Here is a 27,938-nt window from a genome sequence, read left to right as displayed (position 1 = left end):
GTGGTACAGGATTACTACTGACACGTGTTGTGTGTACAGTGTATCGTATCTCTTCATGTGTTTTATGGTGACTTTACCTTTATGCTAACATACGCTGTGTGTCACAAGAAATCTATGTTAATATAGCAACAAGTTGTACGCGACATCTAGTACCGTAACTGACCACGATTATATGATAACATACGTTTCTCGGGTTTGATATCTTTTTAATGTTCTTTTGTTGTGTTGCCTGCATGATCTTCGTACGTTATGTTCTCTGTGTCGGTGATGGAGGAGTCGGTAGTATTAGAGTCCTCATCTCAACTAGAGCAGTAGGGCATTGATTGACTGTTCAGTCGGTTCCTGGTAGAATATTTTATACATAATGCGTGAAAACACACGTAACACTGGTGCAATATTCTACAATATATGTTATTTATTTCACAAACCGGTTTTCGGCTGTTACGCCATCATGTAATGTCGTATCACCCGAAAATCGGTTTCTGTTGCAGAATATTACACAAGTGTTGTGTGTGTTTTCATTAATAAAGTAGGCCAGTCGTCTCTTTGACGTCTGCTACGATGCCTGTATTGTCTCATTTATTTATACACTGAATCTGGTATAGGTATGCGTATTCAAATACAGATATATATAAAAACCGGGAGAATACGGCGCTATGGTCGGCAACGTCTTTATAAGACAACAAGTGTCTGGCAAAGTTGTTAGATCGGTCACTGCTGCTACAACGGCAGATTTAAGTGCGTTTGAACGTGGTGTTATAGTCGGCGCACGAGCGATGGGACACAGCACCTTCGAGGTACCGATTAAGTGGGGATTTTCCCGTACGACCATTTCACAAGTGTACCCTGAATATCAGGAACCCGGTAAAATATAAAATCTCCGACATCACTAAGGCCGGATAAAGATTGTGCAAGAACGGGACCAACGACGACTGAAGAAACTCGTTCAAAGTGACAGAAGTGCAACGCTTCCGTAAACTGCTGCTAATTTCAGTGCTGGGACATCAAAAAGTGTCAGCGTGCGAACGATTCAACGAAACATCATCAATATGGGCTTTTGGAACCGAAGGTCCGCTCGTGTTCCCTTGATGACTGCACGACACAAAGCTTTAATCCTCGCGTGGGACTGTCAGCACCGACATTGGACGGTTGATGCCAGGAAACATGCTACCTGGTCGCACGAATCTCTTTTCACATTGTATGAAGCCGATGGACGTGTACGGGTTTACGGACAACCTCATGAATCGATGGACCCTGCATGTCAGCAGGGGACTGTTCAAAGCTGATGGAGGCTCTTTAATAGTGTGGGCTGTATGCAGCTGAATTACATGGGACCCCTGACACTCGTAGATACTACTCTGACAGGTGACATGTACGTAAGTATTGTGTCTCATCACCTGCACCCATTCATGCCCATTGTGCGAGGACGTGGGCAATTCCAGCAGGACAAAGTGACACCCAAAAGTCCATAATGGCTCCAGGAAGACTCTTCTGAGTTTAAACACTTTCCACTGGCCACGTAACTGTCCAGACATGAAGATTATTGAGGATATCTGGGAGCCTCTTGTACTCATACTGATTTATGGACAGCCCTGCTGGCAGTATGGTGTCATTTCGCTCCAAGACTACTTCAGACATTAGTCGAGTTCATGCTACGACTTGTTTTGGCACTTCTGCGTTCTTCCGGGAGCCCTACACGATATACAGGGTGATTCAAAAAGAATACCACAGCTTTAAAAATGTGTATTTAATGAAAGAAACATAATATAAACTTCTGTTATACATCATTACAAAGAGTATTTAAAAAGGTTTTTTTTCACTCAAAAACAAGTTCAGAGATGTTCAATATGGCCCCCTCCCGAAACTCGAACAATATCAACCCGATACTCCAACTCGTTCCACACTCTCTGTAGCATATCAGGTGTAACAGTTTGGATAGCTGCTGTTATTTCTCGTTTCAAATCATCAATGGTGGCTGGGAGAGGTGGCCGAAACACCATATCCTTAACATACCCCCATATGAAAAAATCGCAGGGGGTAAGATCAGGGCTTCTTGGAGGTCAGTGAAGAAGTGCTCTGTCACGGGCTGCCTGGCGGCCCATCCATCGCCTCGGGTAGTTGACGTTCAGGTTTCATAACTAACCTTATTCGTAGGACTCTCCATACAGTTGATTGTGGAATTTGCAGCTCTCTGCTAGCTCTGCGAGTCGATTTTCCTGGGCTGCGAACAAATGCTTGCTGGATGCGTGCTACATTTTCATCACTCGTTCTCGGCCGTCCAGAACTTTTCCCTTTGCACAAACACCCATTCTCTGTAAACTGTTTATACCAACGTTTAATACACCACCTATCAGGAGGTTTAACACCATACTTCGTTCAAAATGCACGCGGAACAACTGTCGTCGATTCACTTCTGCCGTACTCAATAACACAAAAAGCTTTCTGTTGAGCAGTCGCCATCTTAGCATTAACTGACGCTGACGCCTAGTCAACAGCGCCTCAAGCGAACAAATGTACAACTAAATGAAACTTTATAGCTCCCTTAATTCGCCGACAGATAGTGCTTAGCTCTGCCTTTTGTCGTTGCGGAGTTTTAAATTCCTAATGTTGTGGTATTCTTTTTGAATCACCCTGTATTATGCAGCTGTGCCAGTTTCTTACGCTCTTCAGTGTAGATCATGTACGCTCTTTTGGAGATGTCGTCTGTCCGTTCATATAGTTGTCCCTGTTCGTGTATGTTCCTGAATGTGTGTTACAGTGGTTCTGTAGTGATACCTGCTGTGTTTCGTCGTTCGTGTGAGGCTGCTAATAGTACGGCACGATGTGTTCAGAGGATACATGCTCAACGCAGTTGCCGTCCGCAAAAATTGAGAGGCGCTGTGGGTACGCTGGATATGGTCCATGTCCAGTCACGAAATAGACCATACCACGGCTGTTATTGGCATAATTCACCCGTAATCGTTCTCGGACGTTCGGGAAATAGTTGTGTTCGTCGGTGGTTCTGACCGGTACACTGAGATCTCTCACCCACTGAAGCCATCTGGTGAAGTTTTTCCGAGAGTCTGCCACGTTGCCACTCAACAGCTACTGTGATCACTGAACTCTGGGGTAGTTGTAAAGCAGCATGGAATGACGTGTAGTACCTCTCGACCAAATGCATTTCGAGTCCACGCTGATTTAAAGCCACCGCTGTTGCCAGACGCGGCTGGTCTGTGTAATAACATTTCCATCCCATGTGTCCCAAACCAATTAAATGTGCTTCCTACAATGTTGCATACATTGAATAAGTAACATTTCGTTATTTTCTCTCCCTCCTGGTATTGAAAATTTAATGATCTGCAGTCTAATAATATCCTGACATTACGGACATTTAAGAAAGAACTAGTGAACTGCAAACTGCCCCGACCTGTTTTCGTCACCGTGGTGGAACACTTGAGCCACCGAACACGCAAGCTAACTGTGAAAACTTGAAGCATACTTCGAAAAACAACATACGAGTAACTGTGAACCACCTTCAGACAGACCCAAATATCTTTTTAATTCGCCAAATCACAACTCTGTTCCATCTACACATGAGGATATACAGACCATCATTTTACATATCCAAAACCACAGAGCGCAATGGAAAGATAGTATACTTGTAGAAATGCTCAAGATATCGGCGGTCAGCTCTTGATTGATATATTAAAAACCATTTCCAATATATGAGGAACAGGCATCAAACCAGCAGATCGGAGAAATGCTTTGATGTACGCACTACCCGAAAAGAGGGATGAGACGGACCCAAGTAATTAACAAGGTATTTCAGTTCTACCAACTACCTACAAAGTTTTCTCACATGCCCTATTTGCCACACTGAACCCACAGACAGGACATTTGATAGGCAAATACCAGGCAGGGTTCTGACAAGGGCTAGGCTGATCATGTGCAGAACAGACCTGGAATTCGTAAAGCTAGGAGTAACTAGGTGAGTTAATCGGCCACCTACAATTGGTACAAGGTAAGGTGAACTTGTTTACAATAGTGTGAGACCGCAGAGCTGCTAGCACGACTTGGCCGGACGGGCTGCCACTCCCGCTCCAGGCGAACCACTTCCGTCAGCACAGGACCAGATGTGGGAGAAATTGCATGTGGGAAATTTGAACGACGCGTCGATTCTCCCAACATTGGGGGATCCTTCAGACAACCTGAAAGATTGCTTCTTACAGCTCTCTGAGAGACTGCAATGATTTTCAAGCAACTATTAATGCTAGTCTGAATGCCTCAGCGATGTCAAAATAAGAGGCACATCCGATGAAACAACATTTCAATATCTTTAAAACTAGGGAAGTTAATATATATATCACAGTGAATAAACATTTACACAGTGAACCTCTGAATTAACAACTTTTAAACGCTTCATTCGATTTCAACAAACGTTATATCAGCTGATAGCATGGCACGATAGCTTTGATTGTCAAAATCTGCATAGCTGTATCTATTTTATTTATTCATTTACGACGTCTTTTATATCTGTTTCATTATGAAAATGTTTGTCAGGGCATTTTATCGGCCACAGTTACACAGCAAATGAATATGGCATAAATATATCTGATTTTATCAAACTTCCATTTTTATTTAATGAACAGTTAATTAGTTTGTCAGTAACTTCATTTAATTATTGATTGCAAGTGCTGTCAAAAAACTGTGCAAATTTTAAAAGTGATGACTCTCATTAGTTAGCGGACAACACAACTGAAAAGAAAACCAAACGACGCTTCTGTCAAGAAGGCAAAAGTAATTGTTTAAATAGTATTTAGCTGCAATTCGTTCTCATTTAGCTTCAGTGCACTTGTGCAAGAATACTAGTTATTTATTTATGCAAACTTTTATTTATATTCATTGTGCATGGTCTCTCTGTGCCAGAATATTTATACCATTTCTTGTATTTAAATAGGTCAAGTGCGTGTGTCTGTAGCACATAAAACGATGCAATTTTAATGGGGTTGGCCTTCAGGCAATGGAAGAGCGGGCAGTAGCAGAACACTACAAGATTCAAGTGGAGGCTGGGAATTTTCATGTGAAGACCTCAAGTGAGCGATTCAGGACACCTTTGCGTTTGTTCTTGAAGAAGGCAGACCTGCCTCTGGTATAGTGCTTTATTTGGCAATGTGCTTGATTCATTCTGGGCGGTGAACGGCCGCTATCATACTTTAACTTACGAACAGACTCCATATTTCGAGAGGTGTGGTTGTGCTCCAGAGAAGGACTCTATCTCTGCTTTACTTACGGAACTGAGAATAGGAAGGGTACGAGTTACTCTTCTTCGTATAGAATGTGTAAATTTGTGAATCACCATGTTGAATTCTGAACAATTTTGAGCTGATGAAAATTTCATGTATTGTGATCACGAAACAGAATTTATTATCATGAGACGTTGATGACTATTTAGTGTGGGGATTTTCTGCCGTTCTTGTAAAACCCTCAACGTAATTTCTCTGCATTTGATAATGGTATTTTCTGTCTGTATTTTGATTGAAATGCTTACGACCACTTCGCATTTATTTGAGATATTCTTTCTTGAATAAAAATTATTCAATATAATTCTCTTTAATTTATGTCAGTTGCAGACTTTAGAATAGAATCCTTTTTGTTATATTATTTATTTATCATTTCTTTCATATTGCTGTGTGCTTTATTAACTCGGAATCCTAGGCAATTTGTGAATTTTTTGAATGTAAGATGACGGCTACAGATTATTATTTGCAGTGAATTCGCTACGGGTTATGAAAGCAGACATGCTCGATTCGACGCTATGACTACATCGAGTTATTCTTTTTAAACAGGGACGTGCATAGCTCAGGTAACTAAGGTACGAGCAGCAGCAGGACAAAGTCGAAACTGGATTACACGTATGGGATGGTGATAACGAGAGCAACTGTTTTGCAGTAACACTTCGGTAAGATCGTAAATCTGTTTAAACCGTGACAGACATGTACTCAAAATAAAATTTGTAGCTGTATCTCCGAACATGTGGAAACTAGAACTGCAATAATAAATACTTGGTGCTGGACTGTCGCTATACATTTTCCACCTAGTACTAGATCAGATCATCAAAACTGGGGAGAAAGAAGTACCTGGAATAACTACAGAAACAAAAGATAAACTAATATATATTACATGCCTTGCTTTTGCTGACAACATAGCAAAAATTACGCGCACTCCTGTGAAAGCAAGCCACGCAATAGAGAAGCTTCATTAGACTGCCGTCAAGACCGGACTCCAGAGCTCTTAAGTAGAAACGCAATACATTGACTGGAATGGGTACAACAAGAAATCGCTGTCCATCACAATCTGCGTCGCTACCATTTATTTGTTCTTACAGATGCACTCTGCACTATGGAGACGTCATGGTTAACTACTAACATCAGACACATCGAGTAAACTGAAAGACAACATACCGAAAAAATAGCTGGAACCTAAATTCAAGATTGATGCTCAAAAACTCAGAGAAACTGTATTCGCTGACTGAGCGTCTCGCTTCACCTCCACGGGAAAGACGCATAAAAATCTACGGTCGTACAACGCGAGTGGACGACTCTTGATTGTAAAAGAAAATCCTCTACGTCATCAACGGAACCCTACAATCCAAAAATACGATGGCTGGTAGACACCTAAAGTGACCTCTCAGAAATCGGTATTTATCCACTGGCGACAGCATGGACTACATACACACAGAAAACCAACACACATGACTTCATTCCCAAGAACCCACAGGTAGGAATTTGAATCTTACAAACGCGTGGACCCAAGAAAACTAAGACAGACTCGAAAAGAAAGGATGAGGAACTTTTGGAAAGACAAAAACAACAAAACGACAGCTAAGTAATGGTTCCACGTGCTCCTTACAGGGCGAAACGAGAACCCAGAGAGATGACAGGAACGTGTGACCCTGTGAATCAGCGACAGAAGACTGTGAATAGGCGTTGTCGTTGAGTGACTACCCGCGGAAATGCTTGCCCTGTAGAATACAAGTCGGGCACAGCTATGGCCAACAAAAGATTGCAGCATAAAATACAGGGATGTTGAATAACGGGCGATCGTAATTTTTATGGTCTCCATTTCTCGCGCTAAAATGTAACCTTGCGGTATTCTGCCATCTTAATGTGTAACAAGTACAAACTGTTAGTTCCATTGGTGGCATTCCTGTGAGGAATGAGCACGCTGACACATGTGCGCAATGCTTATCGCAATAATCTAGGTGACGCGCGGTGAGCAATATGCGGCTTCGAAATTCTGCTCTCACCTGAACAAATTTTCATCAGAGTTTTATGCACGACGCCCTTATGTTCTTCCCTACAGAACAGCACGACGATGGTTTAAAATGGTTCAAAAAGGAGAGACATTCAGTTTCAAAGAAAGGTGGACCCTACACTCCAGTCACTGTTCTTAGGGAAGAAATCATCAACACTGCTTCTGTTATTGTGAGACAGGATCGACGATTAACCTTACAAACACTTTCTGATATACTGAAAATTCCATTGGGTGCCACCCTCAAGTCGGTGATAGAAAAAGATACACATGAGATCTATATGCACGACGGGTTTCAAAACTGTTCATTTCCGAACAAAAGGATATTCGCGGACCGGTCTGCATGCGGTTGAAATTGGTGTTGGAGGAAGATGCGGGGTTTCAAAGGTAACAGTGGTGGAGAAACCTGGCTACATCATATTGATACCAGAGTAGACAACCCTTCATCAACACCCAAAAAGTTCAAATCTGATTTCTTCTGCTGGGAAAACTATGGTCATTTCATTTTCTCATATACATACTAAAGTATGCTGTACCTGGACACACACACACACAAACACACACACACACACACACACACACACACACACACACACACACACACATCAACAGCTTCAGAATATTACAAGGATGTCCTGAAAACTTTGTAAGTCTGTATCAGGCGCAATAGACCACATATCCGTTCAGCCGATGCACTACGATTATGCACGATCACATACTGCAAATTCTGTTAATGAATATCGCAAAAAATCATAGTAACGTGCATCCTTCATCTTCCCTATAGTCTTGATTTAGCCCCGTGCGAAGTCGTTTTTCACATAACCTAACAAACACCTTAACACCTTCTTGGGACGCATTTTAAATCATCAGAAGCAGTAGTGAAGGCTGAGAATGAGCTTCTGAATAACAATTTAAAAAAATTGTTCACAACATGTCTTTGCATTGGACAAGTGCATGACATCCAAAGGAGAATATTCTGAGTAGGACCATCCAAGTTATGAGGATCAGTTACGGCATATTGCAAAACAAATTATTACCATTCTTTATTGAACAGTGCTCTTATTTTGCACTGTCACCACCATTTCACTACTAGTGAGTCTCCTATTCATATGAGCTTTTATTTCAGGAGCTATATGCAGTCAAACAACATTAATAAGCACTGTTATTTGTAATTCGTAACTCCACTATAAAAGCTACTGACGTTATAAGCGACGTGTAATCTAGACACTGAGGATCACTATCATATTCCTTTATTACAGGACCATCTGAACTATTTCACAATCTCTACAGGTGAACGACTGTCATTACTTAATTAACTCATTACAATGTCAGTTAAAGTGAGGTCACAGGAACACACAACAGCATGATGCATACTAAAGCAGACGATGGCAGGTTGAAGAACATTATGGCGCTACTGAATTTCATGTGCAGAAGAGTACTGCAGACATTTACTCTAAGTATGTAAAATACGCTAATTAATCAGAAACAAGAGGAGTTACATAAATTATCCATGATCAACATGAAAGACCACACGTAAACTGATGCAGGTGACGTTCCCTGAATGTATTCGACGATGAACAGACGTTTTTCTCATGCAGCTAATACTGAGAAATGAGAAATATTTGTGGCAGATCATAGAAATCCTTGTGCTACAGCCTGTCTGTACCAATAATTAGAGAAAAGAGTCACCTGGTCACCTAATCCCAGTTGCTGGATGCCTATCTAATGATTTCCACGAGCTGAAAAAATTGAGTTTCAGTACTTCATATAATTACTGATTGAATTCAAAAAATTAAAATGCTATCATAAACTACTCATTACAGGGTATAATATTACGTTAAAGGTTTAACACAATAAGTCACGAATTTTAGTTACAAATTGTGTGTGTATACATCTTGAAGACCTTAACTCACAGGGTGGAAATTATCCAAGTCTTATTCATTCAGTATTTGAAAATTTGCTTCATACATTTTCGAAACATTTTTCTTAGTGACAATCCCCGAAAAACAACGAAAGGGTAAAAGTTTACAGCTTATTACGTTTCTGCTGTTGATGCAGTAAAACCTCAGCATCAGGAATAACGCTTCAATGTATTCCTTGGCCGGAGGCTGTGGCCGAGTGGTTCTACATCTACATCTACATTGATACTCCGCAAGCCACCCAACGGTGTGTGGCGGAGGGCACTTTACGTGCCACTTTCATTACCTCCCTTTCCTGTTCCAGTCGCGTATGGTTCGCGGGAAGAACGACTGTCTGAAAGCCTCCGTGCGCGCTCTAATCTCTCTAATTTTATATTCGTGATCTCCTCGGGAGGTATCAGTAGGGGAAGCAATATATTCGATACCTCATCCAGAAACGCACCCTCTCGAAACCTGGCGAGCAAGTTACACCGCGGTGCAGAGCGCCTCTCTTGCAGAGTCTGCCACTTGAGTTTATTAAACATCTCCGTAACGCTATCACGGTTACCAAATAACCCGGTAACGAAACGCGCCGCTCTTCTTTGGATCTTCTCTATCTCTTCCGTCAACCCGACCTGGTACGGATCCCACACTGATGATCAATACTCAAGTATAGGTCGAACGAGTGTTTTGTAAGCCACCTCCTTTGTTGATAGACTACATTTTCTAAGCACTCTCCCAATGAATCTCAACCTGGTACCCGCCTTACCAACAATTAATTTTATATGATCATTCCACTTCAAATCATTCCGCACGCATACTCCCAGATATTTTACAGACGTAACTGCTACCAGTGTTTGTTCCACTATCATATAATCATACAATAAAGGATCCTTCTTTCTATGTATTCGCAATACATTACATTTGTCTATGTTAAGGGTCAGTTGCCACTCCCTGCACCAAGTGCCTATCCGCTGCAGATCTTCCTGCATTTCGCTACAATTTTCTAATGCTGCAACTTCTCTGTATACTACAGCATCATCCGCGAAAAGCCGCATGGAACTTCCGACACTATCTACTAAGTCACGTATATATATTGTGAAAAGCAATGGTCCCATAACACTCCCCTGTGGCACGCCAGAGGTTACTTTAACGTCTGTAGACGTCTCTCCATTGATAACAACATGCTGTGTTCTGTTTGCTAAAAGCTCTTCAATCCAGCCACACAGCTGGTCTGATATTCCGTAGGCTCTTACTTTGTTTATCAGGCGACAGTGCGGAACTGTATCGAACGCTTTCCGGAAGTCAAGAAAAATAGCATCTACCTGGGAGCCTGTATCTAATATTTTCTGGGTCTCATGAACAAATAAGGCGAGTTGGGTCTCACACGATCGCTATTTCCGCAATCCATGTTTTGCGCATCTGCTCGACGACCCTTCTTGAAGACTGGGAATATCTGTGCTCTTTTCCAATCATTTGGAACCCTCCGTTCCTCTAGAGACTTGCGGTACACGGCTGTTAGAAGGGGGGCAAGTTCTTTCGCGTACTCTGTGTAGAATCGAATTGAAATCCCGTCAGGTCCAGTGGACTTTCCTCTATTGAGTGATTCCAGTTGCTTTTCTATTCCTTGGACACTTATTTCGATGTCAGCAATTTTTTCGTTTGTGCGAGGATTTAGAGAAGGAATTGCAGTGCGGTCTTCCTCTGTGAAACAGCTTTGGAAAAAGGTGTTTAGTATTTCAGCTTTACGCGTGTCATCCTCTGTTTCAATGCCATCATCATCCCGGAGTGTCTGGATATGCTGTTTCGAGCCACTTACTGATTTAACGTAAGACCAGAACTTCCTAGGATTTTCTGTCAAGTCGGTACATAGAATTTTACTTTCGAATTCAATGAACGCTTCACGCATAGCCCTCCTTACGCTAACTTTGACATCGTTTAGCTTCTGTTTGTCTGAGAGGTTTTGGCGGCGTTTAAACTTGAAGTGAAGCTCTCTTTGCTTTCACAGTAGTTTCCTAACTTTGTTGTTGTACCACGGTGGGTTTTTCCCGTCCCTCACAGTTTTACTCGGCACGTACCTGTCTAAAACGCATTTTACGATTGCCTTGAACTTTTTCCATAAACACTCAACATTGTCAGTGTCGGAACAGAAATTTTCGTTTTGATCTGTTAGGTAGTCTGAAATCTGCCTTCTATTACTCTTGCTAAACAGATAAACCTTCCTCCCTTTTTTTATATTCCTATTAACTTCCATGTTCAGGGATGCTGCAACGGCCTTATGATCACTGATTCCCTGTTCTGTACATACAGAGTCGAAAAGTTCGGGTCTGTTTGTTATCAGTAGGTCCAAGATGTTATCTCCACGAGTCGGTTCTCTGTTTAATTGCTCGAGGTAATTTTCGGATAGTGCACTCAGTATAATGTCACTCGATGCTCTGTCCCTACCACCCGTCCTAAACATCTGAGTGTCCCAGTCTATATCTGGTAAATTGAAATCTCCACCTAAGACTATAACATGCTGAGAAAATTTATGTGATATGTATTCCAAATTTTCTCTCAGTTGCTCTGCCACTAATGCTGCTGAGTCGGGAGGTCGGTAAAAGGAGCCAATTATTAACCTAGTTCGGTTGTTTAGTGTAACCTCCACCCATAATAATTCACAGGAACTATCCACTTCTACTTCACTACAGGATAAACTACTACTAACAGCGACGAACACTCCACCACCGGTTGCATGCAATCTATCCTTTCTAAACACCGTCTGTACCTTTGTAAAAATTTCGGCAGAATTTATCTCTGGCTTAAGCCAGCTTTCTGTACCTATAACGATTTCAGCTTCGGTGCTTTCTATCAGCGCTTGAAGTTCCGGTACTTTAGCAACGCAGCTTCGACAGTTGACAATTACAATACCGATTGCTGCTTGGTCCCCGCATGTCCTGACTTTGCCCCGCACCCGTTGAGGCTGTTGCCCTTTCTGTACTTGCCCAAGGCCATCTAACCTAAAAAACCGCCCAGCCCACGCCACACAACCCCTGCTACCCGTGTAGCCGCTTGTTGCGTGTAGCGGACTCCTGACCTATCCAGCGGAACCCGAAACCCCACCACCCTATGGCGCAAGTCGAGGAATCTGCAGCCCACATGGTCGCAGAACCGTCTCAGCCTCTGATTCAGACCCTGCACTCGGCTCTGTACCAAAGGTCCGCAGTCAGTCCTGTCGACAATGCTGCAGATGGTGAGCTCTGCTTTCATCCCGCTAGCGAGACTGGCAGTCTTCACCAAATCAGATAGCCGCCGGAAGCCAGAGAGGATTTCCTCCGATCCATAGCGACACACATCATTGGTGCCGACATGAGCGAACACCTGCAGATGGGTGCACCCTGTACCCTTCATGGCATCCGGAAGGACCCTTTCCACATCTGGAATGACTCCCCCCGGTATGCACACGGAGTGCACATTGGTTTTCTTCCCCTCTCTTGCTGCCATTTCCCTAAGGGGCCCCATTACGCGCCTGACGTTGGAGTTCCCAACTACCAGTAAGCCCACCCTCTGCAACTGCCCGGATCTTGCAGACTGAGGGGCAACCTCTGGAACAGGACAAGCAGCCATGTCAGGCCGAAGATCAGTATCAGCCTGAGACAGAGCCTGAAACCGGTTCGTCAAACAAACTGGAGAGGCTTTCCGTTCAGCCCTCCGGAATGTCTTTCGCCCCCTGCCACACCTTGAAACGACCTCCCACTCTACCACAGGTGAGGGATCAGCCTCAATGCGGGCAGTATCCCGGGCAACCACAGTCGTAGTCCGATCAGGGGATGCGTGGGACGAGCTGGCCGTCCCCGACAAACCCCCATCCGGACCCCCACAGTGATGCCCATTGGCAACAGCCTCAAGCTGTGTGACCGAAGCCAACACTGCCTGAAGCTGGGAGCGAAGGGATGCCAACTCAGCCTGCATCCGAACACAGCAGTTGCAGTCCCTATCCATGTTAAAAACTGTTTTACAAAGAACGTCTGAACTAATCTACAGAGAGCGCAAACAAATCGACAAAATTTAAACGGTTATTAAAATACAAGATTGCCTAGTAAATGCAGTAATGCTGCTACTTGCGCACTGCTGACACTGCTCGGCGGCGGAAGGAGACTAAGCGAAATTACACTACTCAGGTACTAAAACGCGATGCTACACTCTCAAATACTATAATACGCCCGAAATTTATGAATTAAACAATGCAAGTACCAAAAACACGCAAAGAAATTAAGAATTAAACTATGTAACAAATGAGTGAGCTAGGAGTATACGACTTGCTGCTCAGCTGCTTATCCAACGGCGGCAGGGAGCACACTTCTAGGTGCTTCAGTCCGGAACAGCGCTGCAGCTACGGTCCCTGGTACGAATTCTGTCTCGGGCATGAGTGTGTGTGATGTCCTTAGGGTAGTTAGGTTTAAGTAGTTCTAAGTCAAGGGGATTGATGACCTCAGATGTTCAATTCCATAGTGCTCAGAGCCATTTGAACCATTCTATTCCTTGTTTACTACTAACTCTACTCACAGTAAATTTTGTAGACAGAATTCACAACTCAAAAACTGAGAGCTGTGTGATTTGTGGGAAAAATTTAGCTCTATATCGGAAGACCAAGCTTTTGGGCCATTAAGGTAGCGTATGTGTGGCAGTAGACAATAAAATGCTAGGAATATGCCACCTGCCTACAAAACACTCGTGCAACTCATCGTAGAATGTTTCTAAAGTACATGGGACCAGTACGAGATAGTAGAAATGGTAGATAAAGTGAAAAGAATTATGTGATTATTGGTAAAGGGGCCATGTTTGCTTTGACTGGCCGCTTTGTCCAGTTCTTTCTATTTTTCGCCACTTAGGTGACATGCACGTCAATAGAGATGAAAAGTTTAGTCAGGTACCGAGCGCCGTGGGTGTCGAATCCGCGCCAGGCGGCATGGTACTAGAGGTCTCTGCAGCAGTCGCGCCATTAGCCGTGGCTGCGCGCGTTCCTGGCCCCGAGTCGTATGTGAGGGCGCCACTGTGGAGCACGTGGTCCCAGCGGCCAATAGCGACGTACCCTGTCGTGTATTTAGGCGGCTGCCTCTCACTCAGCGAGATGACCTCACCTGGATCCCTCATCTCCGCTCCATCCAATCCAAAGCCCACAACTGCTTCCGACTCCTCAAACTCCTCTCTGGCTGGACATGGGGGTTGCACCCCTCTACAATCCTCCACACCTACAAATCCTTAATCCGCCCATCCTCTGTTATGCCAGTCCTGCCTGGATAAATGCCCCCCCCCCCCCCAAATTCTATAAGTCCCTCCAGATCCTTGAGCGTCATGCACTCCGCCTCGCCTTCCGTATACGCCTCCTGTCCCCCACGTGCATCCTCTATGATCTCATTCCATTCCCCCATCTGCTCCTATTCCTCGAACATATCCGCATCCTGTACACCTCCCGCCGTCTTGAACCCCCCACCCCCTGGTTGCTCCTCCCGGATGATGTCCTCTCTCCCTCCATTTATCCCTCCTATCAACTCTGATCCTCACTCCCCATCCTTTCCTCTGTCCTTTCCCTGGGCTCCCTCTTCCCCCCTTCCGTCCTGTTTTCTCCCCACTAAACCTCTCCCTACCTCCCTTCTCCCCACCCCCCTGAGTCCTTTTGTATTCCCCTCCTCTGCCTACCCCACTCCCTGTCGCGTCTGCCCAGCGCCCCCCACCCCTCTTATGGGTCCTCATCCTCCATCAGCTTCTTTCCCAGCTCCCCCCCTTTTTTTGTTTTCCCATCATCTGTCCAGTTCCCCCCCCCCCCCCCCCCCCACCTGCTCTCGGCTGTGGTATACCACATTTGCCACCTTTTTTAGTGCAGTGTTCCAGTGACTGTTCAGTGTTGTTCGTCTTTCTCGTGTTGCGAACGGAAACCATGCTGTCGCTGGGTGTGAATTTTATGTCTTTTGCGAACAGAAACCAGACCGTCGCCGTGTTTTTTTCTTATTGTCTGTCTATTGTTTTACCTGTCTGCTTTGTATGTACTTTCTTAGCGTCATCATCCCTCTGTTCTTTGTTTTAAGTTCAACGATTTCTTTTCGCCATGTTACTCTTTAAGTCTCCGATTTTATCGCCTGTTTTTATTATTTATTCTCTTCATCTTTCTAACAAAGGCTGTAGGCTGAAGAGCGGCATACTAAGCTGCTGCCAGCCCGCCCCCTTCGGTGGGAATTGAAATTCAATAAAGGAAAAAAAAACTCAGCGAGGCAATCTGATATTCGCATTGAGTTACTTGATATCTCGCTTATAGATATCGTGTTTACGTTGGTGTGTGCTTGCTTTCCGTTTACGAGTGGACGTTGTTTTGATTTCATGAGGTTGCCTCTTGTGCCCCGTTGCTTAATACTTGGTTGTTGATCTTGGTGTCTTGCTCGGTTGTCTGTCGTCATGCTTGTCCTTCCATTCCTGTTCGTCCGTCTTGTTTGTTCACAGGGCTACTCTCGTTCCGACACGCCGCGTTTTCGTTTGCAGCCAGCCCGCGACCATTCCTATCACGGTTACAAAATTTAGGAAACACAAACAGCCAGACTCTGAACACAGACAGCCTGTGTGCCCGTGATGTAGCCACAGTAAAGCTAAATACTATACCTGGAGGTGCTCGATGTGGTATTGTACATCTATACTACTCCACTGGCATCACGAAGCTGGCAACAGATATGCAGGTTTCCGTTAGACGCCGATGGCGGGTACGCTGAATCTGGTGGACCCAGTGGAGCGCGCTCGCTGAGCCACACCACCAGCTGCTGCGTACCATGAGCGCCGTGGCGATATAGGACAGCCGGCGGCAGCGAAGAAACCCAATCGTGCTAGGAGCCTCTTCGCTGTGACTCTGTCATTTGTGTCTCATTATTGGTGAAATTATGATAGTTGGACTGTTTTTTGCTGCATTATTTGTAATGAGTCTTCATATGCTTGGAGAAACCCAAGTTAAGTAAATCCTCTGTTTGCGGTATGAACTTCCACACTAATTAATTCTGCTCTTGTGCAGCTTTGACGTCATGAAAATTATTGCACCCCCCTGTAGACCACGACTCCTTGGCACTGTGCACGAAGTCATCCACCACACTAACGTACATAAATAAGGGAATCACAAATGGTCGCAGGTTGGTTTGACTCATGGGAGAATGTCAGAGAGGTGCTGGAACAACTCAAGGAGCACGCGCGTGACGATAGATGCAAACTATCCCATTAAAGCCTGTTTAGGAAGTCGCTACAACCAATATAAAATGAGGAATCTAGGAATATACTAAAAGTCCTACATATCACTCTCACACAGATCGCGGAGGCAAGATCAGACTGATTTGAGAGAGCACAAATGTGAGTGGAATGAGAAAAGCTTTAGTAACTGGTGCAACGGCAAACAGCGGATGCCTTCCCCTTCACAGGGGTTTGCTGAGTATAAATGGAGGTACAGAAACGAAAGGAAAGCTGTGAATTTTCTCGGGGCATTACCTGCCTTTTCTTTCTGCTGGTTTTGTTTTCATTGATGATTACCTCCTGATACGCCGGCACGGTGGCCATCTTTGCTGAAGGCTACCCATCGACAGAGGATCCCCTCAGGTAACTGCAGATGTATGGTAGAGGCCCAGATGAAACACCTTGTTTGATAGCAAACGGCGAACGCCTACACTCCTGAAATGTCGTTCAGAATACTCGGAAAGTTTCATGATTCATGTTAAATGTTATGCCGTAACATCTATTTTGAACTATTTTGTATCTGTGTCGATATTTCTATGTCAATTTGTAATATTGCTTATGTATTATGTTGTATCTGTCATGGAAGTTCTTTGACTAGGTGTACATATTTCAGTTATCTGAATTTTTAACGATGTCGTTTAAATCAAGCCTGTGGATGTAAACAACTACTGAAATGACAGAAGAGCTTAAGGGAAGTACTCGTGGGTCTCGGATGCTGCATTTGGTGATACCTATATCATAGCATGGTTTTTGGCCCTATAAATATAATTCCGACGCCAAGATGATATGTAACAGGGCGAGCCCAACAGTACTGCTATGACTGCATCTCCACCTGGTTAATAGCCACTGTAAATTACGCCACCAGTACCACCAGCCTTCCACTAAATTGATTATATTTGCCACTCTGTAAATAGAGCAGGTATTTGTGAAATTTGGTTCATTTTATAATATTAGTTGTGGTGTTGCTTAAAACTTTTACACCCATCACAAACCTGGACAGGAATCCTATCCTAGTGAATTTAATTCAGGGTGTCCTAATTTATTATGAGGTAGTTCAAATGGCTCAAATGGCTGTGAGCACTATGGGACTTAACTTCTGAGGTCATCAGTCCCCTAGAACATAGAACTACTTAAACCTAACTAACCTAAGGACATCACACACATCCATGACCGAGGCAGAATTCGAACCTGCGACTGTTGGGGTCGCGCGTTTCCAGACTGAAGCGCCTAGAACAGCTCGGCAACCCCTTGTGAGGTAGTGGTTGAACTTGAATGTAATGCTGTGTTGTCATTCACGCAGCCAGTTATACTTTTGAGTAGGTCAAAAGATTTGTGAAACCACGTTTGTTATTTTAAGAGTTATAGTTTGTTGTACTTTGCTTAATTAAGAATTAATTATGAGAATACTTAACCATTTCTCATACATACTGGTGTAGTTTTGTTAATGAGCACGGTTCTTCAAACCATCTCGCAAGAGATGGAAAAGATCCACCGTGGTACAACAACCGAGTTAGAAAACTGCTGCGGAAGCGAAGGGAACTTCACAGCAAACATGAACATAGCCAAAACCTTGCAGACAAACAAAAATTACGCGAAGCGAAATGTAGTGTGAGGAGGGCTATGCGAGAGGCTTTCAATGAATTCGAAAGTAAAGTTCTATGTACTGACTTGGCAGAAAATCCAAAGAAATTTTGGTCTTATGTCAAAGAGGTAGGGGGAACAAAACAAAATGTCCAGACACTCCGTGACCAAAATGGTACTGAAACAGAGGATGACAGACTAAAGGCCGAAATACTAAATGTCTTTTTCCAAAGTTGTTTCACAGAGGAAGACTGAACTGTAGTTCTTCTCTAGATTGTCGCACAGATGACAAACTGGTAGATGTCGAAGTAGACGACAGAGGGATAGAGAAACAATTAAAATCGCTCAAAGGAGGAAAGGCCTCTGGACCTGATGGGATACCAGTTCGATTTTACACAGAGTACGCGAAGGAACTTGCCCCCCTTCTTGCAGCGGTGTACCGTAGGTCTCTAGAAGAGCGTAGCGTTCCAAAAAATTGGAAAAGGGCACAGGTCATCCCCGTTTTCAAGAAGGGACGTCGAACAGATGTGCAGAACTATAGACCTATATCTGTAACGTCGATCTGTTGTAGAATTTTGGAACACGTATTGTGTTCGAGTATAATGACTTTTCTGGAGACTAGAAATCTACTCTGTAGGAATCAGCATGGGTTTCGAAAAAGACGGTCATGTGAAACCCAGCTCGCGCTATTCGTCCACGAGACTCAGAGGGCCATAGACACGGGTTCACAGGTAGATGCCGTGTTTCTTGACTTCCACAAGGCGTTCGATACAGTTCCCCACAGTCGTTTAATGAACCAAGTAAGAGCATGTGGACTATCAGACCAATTGTGTGATTGGATTGAGGAGTTCCTATATAACAGGACGCAGCATGTCATTCTCAATGGAGAGAAGTCTTCCGAAGTAAGAGTGATTTCAGGTGTGCCGCAGGGGAGTGTCATAGGACCGTTGCTATTCACAATATACATAAATGACCTGGTGGATGTCATCGGAAGTTCACTGAGGCTTTTTGCAGATGATGCTGTGGTATATCGAGAGGTTGTAACAATGGAAAATTGTACTGAAATGCAGGAGGATCTGAAGCGAATTGACGCATGGTGCAGGGAATGGCAATTGAATCTCAATATAGACAAGTGTAATCTGCTGCGAATACACAGAAAGATAGATCCTTTATCATTTAGCTACAAAATAGCAGGTCAGCAACTGGAAGCAGTTAATACCATAAATTATCTGGGAGTACGCATTAGGAGTGATTTCAAATGGAATGATCATATAATGTTGATCGTCGGTAAGGCAGATGCCAGACTGAGATTCATTGGAAGAATCCTAAGGAAATGCAATCCGAAAACAAAGGAAGTAGGTTACAGTACGCTTGTTCGCCCACTGCTTAAATACTGCTCAGCAGTGTGGGATCCGTACCAGATAGGGTTGATAGAAGATATAGAGAAGATCCAACGGAGAGCAGCGCGCTTCGTCACAGGATCATTTAGTAATCGTGAAATCGTTACGGAGATGATAGATAAACTCCAGTGGAAGACTCTGCAGCTCCCCAAATAGCAAATCTCGTTTACTACTTTAAGCGTCTCATTTCCTAATCTAATTCCCTCAGCATCACCCGATTTAAGTCGACTACATTCCATTATCCTCGTTCTGCTTTTGTTGATGTTCATCTTATACCCTCCTTTCAAGACACTGTCCATTCCGTTCAACTGCTCTTCCAAGTCCTTTGCGGTCTCTGACCGAACCGAAGAGTCAAGCAGTATATTGCTCCTTCCTACGTATATCTCGCGAAGAGACCATGAGGATAAAATCAGAGAGATTAGAGCCCACACAGAGGCATACCGACTATCCTTCTTTCCACGACCAATACGAGACTGGAATAGAAGGGAGAACCGATAGAGGTACTCAAGGTACCCTCCGCCACACACCGTCAGGTGGCTTGCGGAGTATGCATGTAGATGTAGATGTAGATGAAGGGTACTCATATACCAGGCTAGTTAATGAAGCAATTAAAAGGCTCCTTCAGAGACAACGTAGTTAGATTTTGCATTTTGTTTAGTTGCTTCAAACCCAGTTTATGAGAGAACTAATTTCTGTGTTAAAGTTCGTTAATGCACAGCCACAGAGACCCTGTACTAAGCCATCAAGTTATATATTATGATATTTAGCAGCCCCCCTGAATTAAATTCGTAATCATTTTAAGCTTTTCCCTGTTCGTTATTGCTACTAGTTTCATACGTGTCGGTAATTGGTTTCATAAACTGTTACACCTAGTTCATTTAAGGTACAATTTGTTGAGAGGCATATGTTACTGTCTACTATCTCATTGGCCCTTTATTTGTTAGTAGCACATTTTTCTCAAGGTTAGGTCAGATTTAGTCCTGCCTTCTGCTTTATCATACTGCATGACACAAGAATGCCTAGTTAGGCTGGCAACCGGTTTTAATATGTAATGCTACAAATGTCAGAAATCTGTAACGTTACAAATTCCTGCCCCACCGTTTACTGTTGGTTATATATACTTTGCTGCAGTATTTCGGGAACGAATTGAAGTTTGATTGTTCTGTTTCCATTAGGCTACCTTACGGTCACAACTATCAAAAATTCCTCGCAGAGGTGTAACGTTACCATCGATTGCCGTTTAAGGTGATTCGTGGTACCGTTACAATGTTAGTCTACCCTAAAGCGCGCATCTAGTTTTGTATTGTGAAAACACGGTTATAAGATGAATTCGGAAGCAGATACTTTCTGACTAACGAGAACTAAAAGGTTCCACTTTTTTTCACACCTGTAGTTGGCTAGTTGGTAGGTATGGAATATTCTTTGAGTCCTTGGAATTCGTTAACATCGAATGTATTAAAAAAACATATCTAGAAGTCTTCAATTTGCATGTAGTATTACACGGAAGTGCAACGTGAACAGTAGGCAATACAGATGAAAATATAAGAGAATCTTTTGAAGTGTACGGTCCATAATAATGCTGAAAATTAAATGGACATTTCGAGTAACCACTGAATAGGTGCCGTATCGACTTGGGGAGAGAAATATCTTTTTGCAACATCTAAATTAAAGGAAAAGGCGTCAAGAAATAGTTAACTTGGTAATTTAGGGGCGGTTAGGAGTAAAATTTGTAGAAGGAAACCAAGCCTTGACTACTGCAAGGAGATTCAAGCAGATGCAGGGTGCAGTAGTTACGAAGGGCTGAAGAGACGTAGAGACAGCGAAGGTACAGAATACCGTCGACAGCCGCACCATGTCAGCTTTCGCACTAAAGACTGCAAACTTTCAATTCCCACGTTTCAGTTATTTAATTCTTTACAATTCTTCGTTATTTGGAGATAGAAAAGAATGAAATAGTTTTGTAACAAGGATAGCACTGACGAAGTCGATTTTGGTGACTACTGTGATTTTTAGTCACTTTTTAAAGTGCTTTATTGGTAGTTGTGTTCACCATTTTTCGTTATAGGACCAAAATCAGGCATCAGTAGACATCTTCAGATCTGCAATATATTATTTATAGAGGTTGATGTGGCTAGCGATGGCCATCCCAAATGTATCCCCAATGAATAGCCTGCCGGTGTGGCCGTGCGGTTCTAGGGGCTTCAGTCCGGAACCGCGTGACCGCTACGGTTGCAGGTTCGAATCCTGCCTCGGGCATGAATGTGTGTGATGTCCTTAGGTTAAGTTAGGTTTAAGTAGTTCTAAGTTCTAGGGGACTGATGACCTCAGACGTTGAGTCCCATATTGCTCAGAGCCATTTCAACCATTTTTGAACCAATGAACAAATATGTCGAGGTGCGGTTTCCGCCAAGTTATAGCAGACAATATGGCAAGTTTCCTGACGTTCGCGAGTAGTTTTTATAGTTCAGATTCGACGAGCTACGGCCCGCACTTTCCTTTTGTAATCGAACTACGTATTTTTTCTCGTGGCATTTGGAAGAATCTTCTAAGAGAATTTCAACGACATGACACGTATGCGACTTGATTAAATAGTGGCAACATAACAGATTCGCAAAACACTGACCTACTGTCAGGAGAAGAGGTTCCACAACCCTCTGCCCTGTCATACCAAAAGTAAGAAAACATGTAACTTAGGAACGGTTCCTATATTTACCATCACAGCTGTCATATGAAATTCTGAAAATGTTTACCCTGAGCATCACTATCCGCTTTAAGTGGTTCTAGAGAAATACTACCGCATTTTGAATTTCATCTGGAGTTAACGGCACCTGAGACTTGGGATGTAATTAATTTTATGCCGTTGGGAGTTGTTGGTGTTTCATAATAGTCCTTCCTGTGTTTACTTGTGCGCTTGAAGACCATCAGTCTGTGTTCTGATGTAATAGTAATCACATAACTTGCTCAAAAATGGTTCAAATGGCTCTCAGCACTATGGGACTTAACAACTGTGGTCATCAATCCCCTAGAACTTAGAACTACTTAAACCTAACTAACCTAAGGACATCACACACATCCATGCCCTAGGCAGGATTCGAACCAGCGACCGTAGCGGTCACGCAGTTCCAGACTGAAGCGCCTAGAGCCGCACGACCACAGCGGCCGGCACATAACTTGTTCTTAAAGCTATTGAGATATTCACAATGTATCTGACAGTCTAAAAAGCGAATATCGTATATGGAGAATGTTGCAAAACTATTTGAGCAGCGGTATAGTTGTACTCTGAAGAGTACACAGATCGTGCCAAGCACTTAATGATAAAATTTTGTAAGTATTATTTAAAAAAGGACCGAGCCATGTGTGGTTCGTGCTCGAGCCATCTCTTATTTTGCTTGCTGTTTTTTGTGTTGCCACCAAGTTATGTCAGTTTCAATTTCTGTTGTCACTGAGTTGCTGCTTTGTCTGCCCGTCAGCGGCAGCAGCAGCGCCTATCGTTATAGCCCTCACATGTTATCTTTGCTGCAGTGCTGTTACTTCCCGGTTATCGTCTGTCGTGGAGTTGGAACGTACCAGGAGGGCAGTTCGAACCTGCCAGTCGTGGAGTTGGAACACGGCACCAGTTCGGTCGGGTTGGAGCAGCAGTGAAGCCTGGATGTCCATGGCTCGCCCGCCCGTTTCCGCCACGCATCACATGAGCCGGGGACGGTCTTGGTGGATCGTCGGTCGGTCGTCCTACTGGACGACGTGAATTGGATCGCCGATCGTTTATGGGTTGGCTGTGTGTGTGTATCGACTCACGATTTGTCTTCGTGATTACACAGCGACTGCTGAGTATCGTTCGAGCCTTCGTGCAAGTGTTAGTCAAACTGTGTGTGTACTTGGTGTCACTCCCATAGACAACTTGTTTTAAATGTTGTCGGCATACTGGCAGTGAGTCGGTCGGTTGGAGCAGATCAGCAAGCAAGTCTCCGAGCGGCAAAGTCGGCCGGGCCCGCTAGTGATCTCTATGTAGTGTCGGAGAGTGTGGGGGCAGTTCCGAGTGCTACAAGGTTCGTGGTTCACCGACCCAGGACATGAAAGTTGAATAGTGATTTAATTACCGAAGCCACGTCTGTTCACGTTGTTCCCCTGGTTGGTGGTTCGCTGTTGACAGTATTCCTGGGAGCAACAGCTAGTGTCCGAGTTGGTGAAGATTTAGCTGCCGTGTCGTAGAATTAACTACATTTCTCGGTTTGAAATGCGAGTGCACCAGCGGTATTCTCTGCCTTGCGGCCGTTAGCGTTCCGTCTACCTGTCCTGGTCGCTGACGTAAATTCAGGCATTGTCCTTTCCTCACCTGTTGTCGCTGTCCAACGTGGTGTGTAGTTTTTGATAGCGAAATGTATTTTTTGTTGTGGGCGGCTTTGTCTGTAACGTTCTGGCTTTGGAATTATCGTATACTTGTCAGTGGTTAGCCAGTCTGGTTTGTGGGTCCCTGACTGTCTCTTGGTTGTGTTGCCGGCGGATCGAGTATAGTTGGGCCGACTTCTTGTCTCACCTAAGCGAACGCTAAGATTTCAAGGGCAGACCGAGCCCCCTGGAAACTTCTGAGCGCCGTTGCCTGTACTGCTTTTCTTGTTGGCGTTTGATTGTGTTTCTTTAATGGCTCATAGCGGATGGTTGGAATTTGTATGCTTGTAATTGTGTTTTTAAAATCAAAGGCCTTCAGCCGTTTTAAAAGTAAGTTTTCTAAATCAGGCAAGTCTCACATGGTCTGAACATAAAGTTTGAGCCTTCTGCATGTTGAAAATATATTGTATTGTTTTAAAGCATCGCTCTTCGGCCGCTTTAAGTTTTAAGCATCTTACTTATCAAGTATTACCTTTTGGGAGATAAAGCTGTGGGTGTTCTGCCTGTTGAAAATTTATTGTAGTTGTATTGTTTTTTTAAATCATGGGCCATCAGCCGCTTTAAGTTTTAAGGTTCTTATTTATCAAGTATTACATACTTTCAAGAAAAAGCTGTGGGCCTTGGGCCTTCTGCCTGTTGAAAATTTATCGTAGTTGTACTGTTCTTAAAATGATGATTAAATCCTATAGCCTACTTTCTCAAAAAAAAAAAAAAAATAGCAATTGTATTTAATTCATAGGCCTTCTGCCGCTTTAGAATTAAAGACGTTTTCTGTCGATAGTCAAGCTTAGATATAGCGCTGTAATGTTTGACAACTAAATAAAGTGTTATGTTTGGAGTTTAACTGACAGCCGCTCATTCTGGCCACTTCCACAATTCCTACTACTGGTCCTGACCTGCGGGTTTAGCAGGGCGTTTCAAGTACGTTCGATAAAGTGGTAATCTGGAGAATAGAAGAAGCCAAGAGAAATGAAGTGCAAGTGATGAAAGAAATGAGACTAACATTTCAGCAATAGAACACACACAGCAAATGCCACTAAGACGTGTCACAAAAGTAGAACAGGGGTCAACCAAATGAAAGATCTACGAACACTACGTTCCCTTGCATTCCATCCTCGTAACAATTCGCTGCATTACTTCGAAAGTTGATTACAGTTCTCCGAATGTTGACGAAAAGTTCAAAGTGCTATGGCACATCTATGCAAAATTTTGTTTAAGGAATAAGTTTCAGTGACAAACTAAGGGCAAATAAATCTTCGTAAAATGCTCTAAACGGCAGCTGAAGATCCTTGCTTACCCATACAAGTGAGTCAAAGCAACGTTGTTGGTCTGTCAACGTATGGTGCATGTTTTTCAAGATGTTGGGGATCTAAATACATTAAAATGTCTCGAGTTCCTAAGATACGCTGCCGCCGCAATTATCGGAAGACATCCCACTGGCCGTAGGCAAACAAGGGGGGTACCAATACGACGAATGTCCCTCCCATTCCGTACATTAAATGACATACCGACGTCGCTGACTGAAGATGAAGAGGTAGAGAAAGTATATGACGATACTGAAAGGTAATACTGTACGTAAAGGGAGATGAAAATATAATAGTCATGGGGAACTGAATGCACTTGCAGGGGAAGGAGCAGAAGAAATGGTTACATGAGAATATAGGCTTGGGAGAAGGAATGAGAGAGGACCTCGTAACTGCGAATACTCTCTTCAAGTATCACAGGAGAATAAGGTATATTAGGAAAAGGCCGGGTGATACAAGATGAATTTAGCTAGATAACGTCATGGTCAGACAGAGATTCCGAAATCAGATATTGGATTGTAAGACGTACCCAGGCGGAGATATACACTCAGATCACAATGTAGTAGTGATGAAGAGTAGGCTGAAGTTTAAGGTATTACTCAGGAAGAATCAATACGCAAAGAAGTTGGGTATGGAAGTACTAAGGAACGACGAGATACGCTAGAAGTTCTCCAACGCTATAGATACAGCAATAAGGAATAGCGCAGTAGGCAGTACAGATGAAGAGGACTGGACATCTCTAAAAATGTCAGTCCCAGAAGTTGGAAACAGAAACATAGGTGCTTAGTCGATAGTTGCGAAGAAACCATGGATAAAAGATGATATACTTCGTTTGATCGACGAAGGAAGGAAGTACAAAAGTTTTCATGTACATTCGGGAATACAGAAATGCAACTCTCTGATGAATGAAATAAATAGGAATTGCAGGACACCTAAGACGTAATGGGTGCATGAAAAATGTGAAGAAATCGAAAAAAAAATTATTGTCGGAAGAACGGAATCAGTATATAGGAAAGTCAAAACAACCTTCGGTAAATTAACAGCAAGGGTGGTAACATTAAGAGTGCAACGAGAATTTCACTGTTAAGTGCAGAGGATTGAATGGATAGGTGGAAAGAGTACACTGAAGGCCTCTATGAGGGGGAAGGTTTGTCGGATGTGGTAGAAGAAGAAACAATAGTCGATTTAGAAGAGATAGGGGATCCAGTAGTAGAATAAGAATTTAAAAGAGCTCTGGAGAACTTAAGATCAAATAAGGCAGAAGGGATAGATAACATTACATCAGAATTTCTAAAATCATTGGGGGAATTGGCAAAGATTCAGCTGTTCACGTTGGTGCGTAGAAGGAATGAGTCTGGCGACATACCATCTGACTTTCAAAAATTGTCACCCACACAGTTCCGAAGACTGCACGAGCTGACAAGTGCGAGAATTATCGCATAATCTGCCTAACACCTCATGCATCGAAGTTACTTACAAGGATAATATTCTGATGAACGGAAAAGAAAATTGAGGGTGTGCTAGATGACGATCAGTTTGGCTTTAGGAAAGGCAAAGGCAGCAGAGAGGCAGTTCTGACGTTGCGGTTGATAATGGGAGCAAGACAAAGGAAAAATCAAGACACGTCCTTACGATTTGTCTACCTGGAAAAAGCGTTCGACAGTGTAAAATGGTACAAGATGTTCTCAAAAATGAGCTATAAGGAGAGACGTGTAATATACAATGTCTCCAAGAGCCAAGAGGGAATAATAAGAGTGAACGACCAAGAATGAAGTGCTCGGATTAAAAGGGGTGTAAGACATGGTTGTAATTCAATCTGCGCATCGAAGTAGCAATGATGGATATATAAGAAACGTTCGGGAGTGGAATTAAAATTCAAGGTGAAAGAATATCAGTGATACGATTCACTGATGACATTGCTATCATGATTGAATGTGAGGAAGAGTTACATGATTTGTTGAATGGAACGAACAGTCTAATGAGTACAGAAGTAGTATATTTCTACGACACATCATCAAATAAAAGAACGTGTGGAAGTAGCGGAATTTATCGACCTCCAATTTTGGGATGACATGAAGGAGGTGGTGGCAGTTTGACTGGTGAATGCATCCGCTATCCGGTAACCAGTTAGTATAGCGTTACGAGCTGAGGCAGCTGTCGATAAAGTGTCACAACATATCACGGCTGAAAGGCCGACACATTAGATGCGGAGTGCGTTACCGAATAAACTTTGCTTGCAGCTGATACTGAAACATTCCGTAGTACTGGCTAAATGGCTACAACAGATTTAACGCGGCGTTCTGGAATACGTGATCCGTCTTCCATGAAATAGTAAATATAAGTATGCATTCAGTTCCGAAATAAAGAAAAAAAGAACTCAATTCGAAAATCTTAGACACCCTTACTTACATCGTGACGTAGTTTGCTCTGGATCCGTACTACTTTTTAATGTACCTCCTCTACTACCAAACACGGTGAGTGAAATTTGTTTTAGATATAAGGCAAGTACTTGCAGAGTGATCCTTATTTTTCTGTTCTTCAAGCTTACACAATGATGTGCTCACCTTGTATCCCCACAAAAAAAAAAAATGGCTCTGAGCACTATGGGACTTAACATCTATGGTCATCAGTCCCCTAGAACTTAGAACTACTTAAACCTAACTAACCTAAGGACAGCACACAACACCCAGCCATCACGAGGCAGAGAAAATCCCTGACCCCGCCGGGAATCGAACCCGGGAACCCGGGCGTGGGAAGCGAGAACGCTACCGCACGACCACGAGATGCGGGCTATCCCCACAAGCAGGAGAAAAATTGGAGTGCACATGTAGCTTGTTTTC

Source organism: Schistocerca serialis, chromosome 6 (genome assembly GCF_023864345.2).
Source record: "Schistocerca serialis cubense isolate TAMUIC-IGC-003099 chromosome 6, iqSchSeri2.2, whole genome shotgun sequence".
Lineage (NCBI taxonomy): Eukaryota > Metazoa > Arthropoda > Insecta > Orthoptera > Acrididae > Schistocerca > Schistocerca serialis.
Note: the sequence above shows the minus strand (reverse complement) of the source record.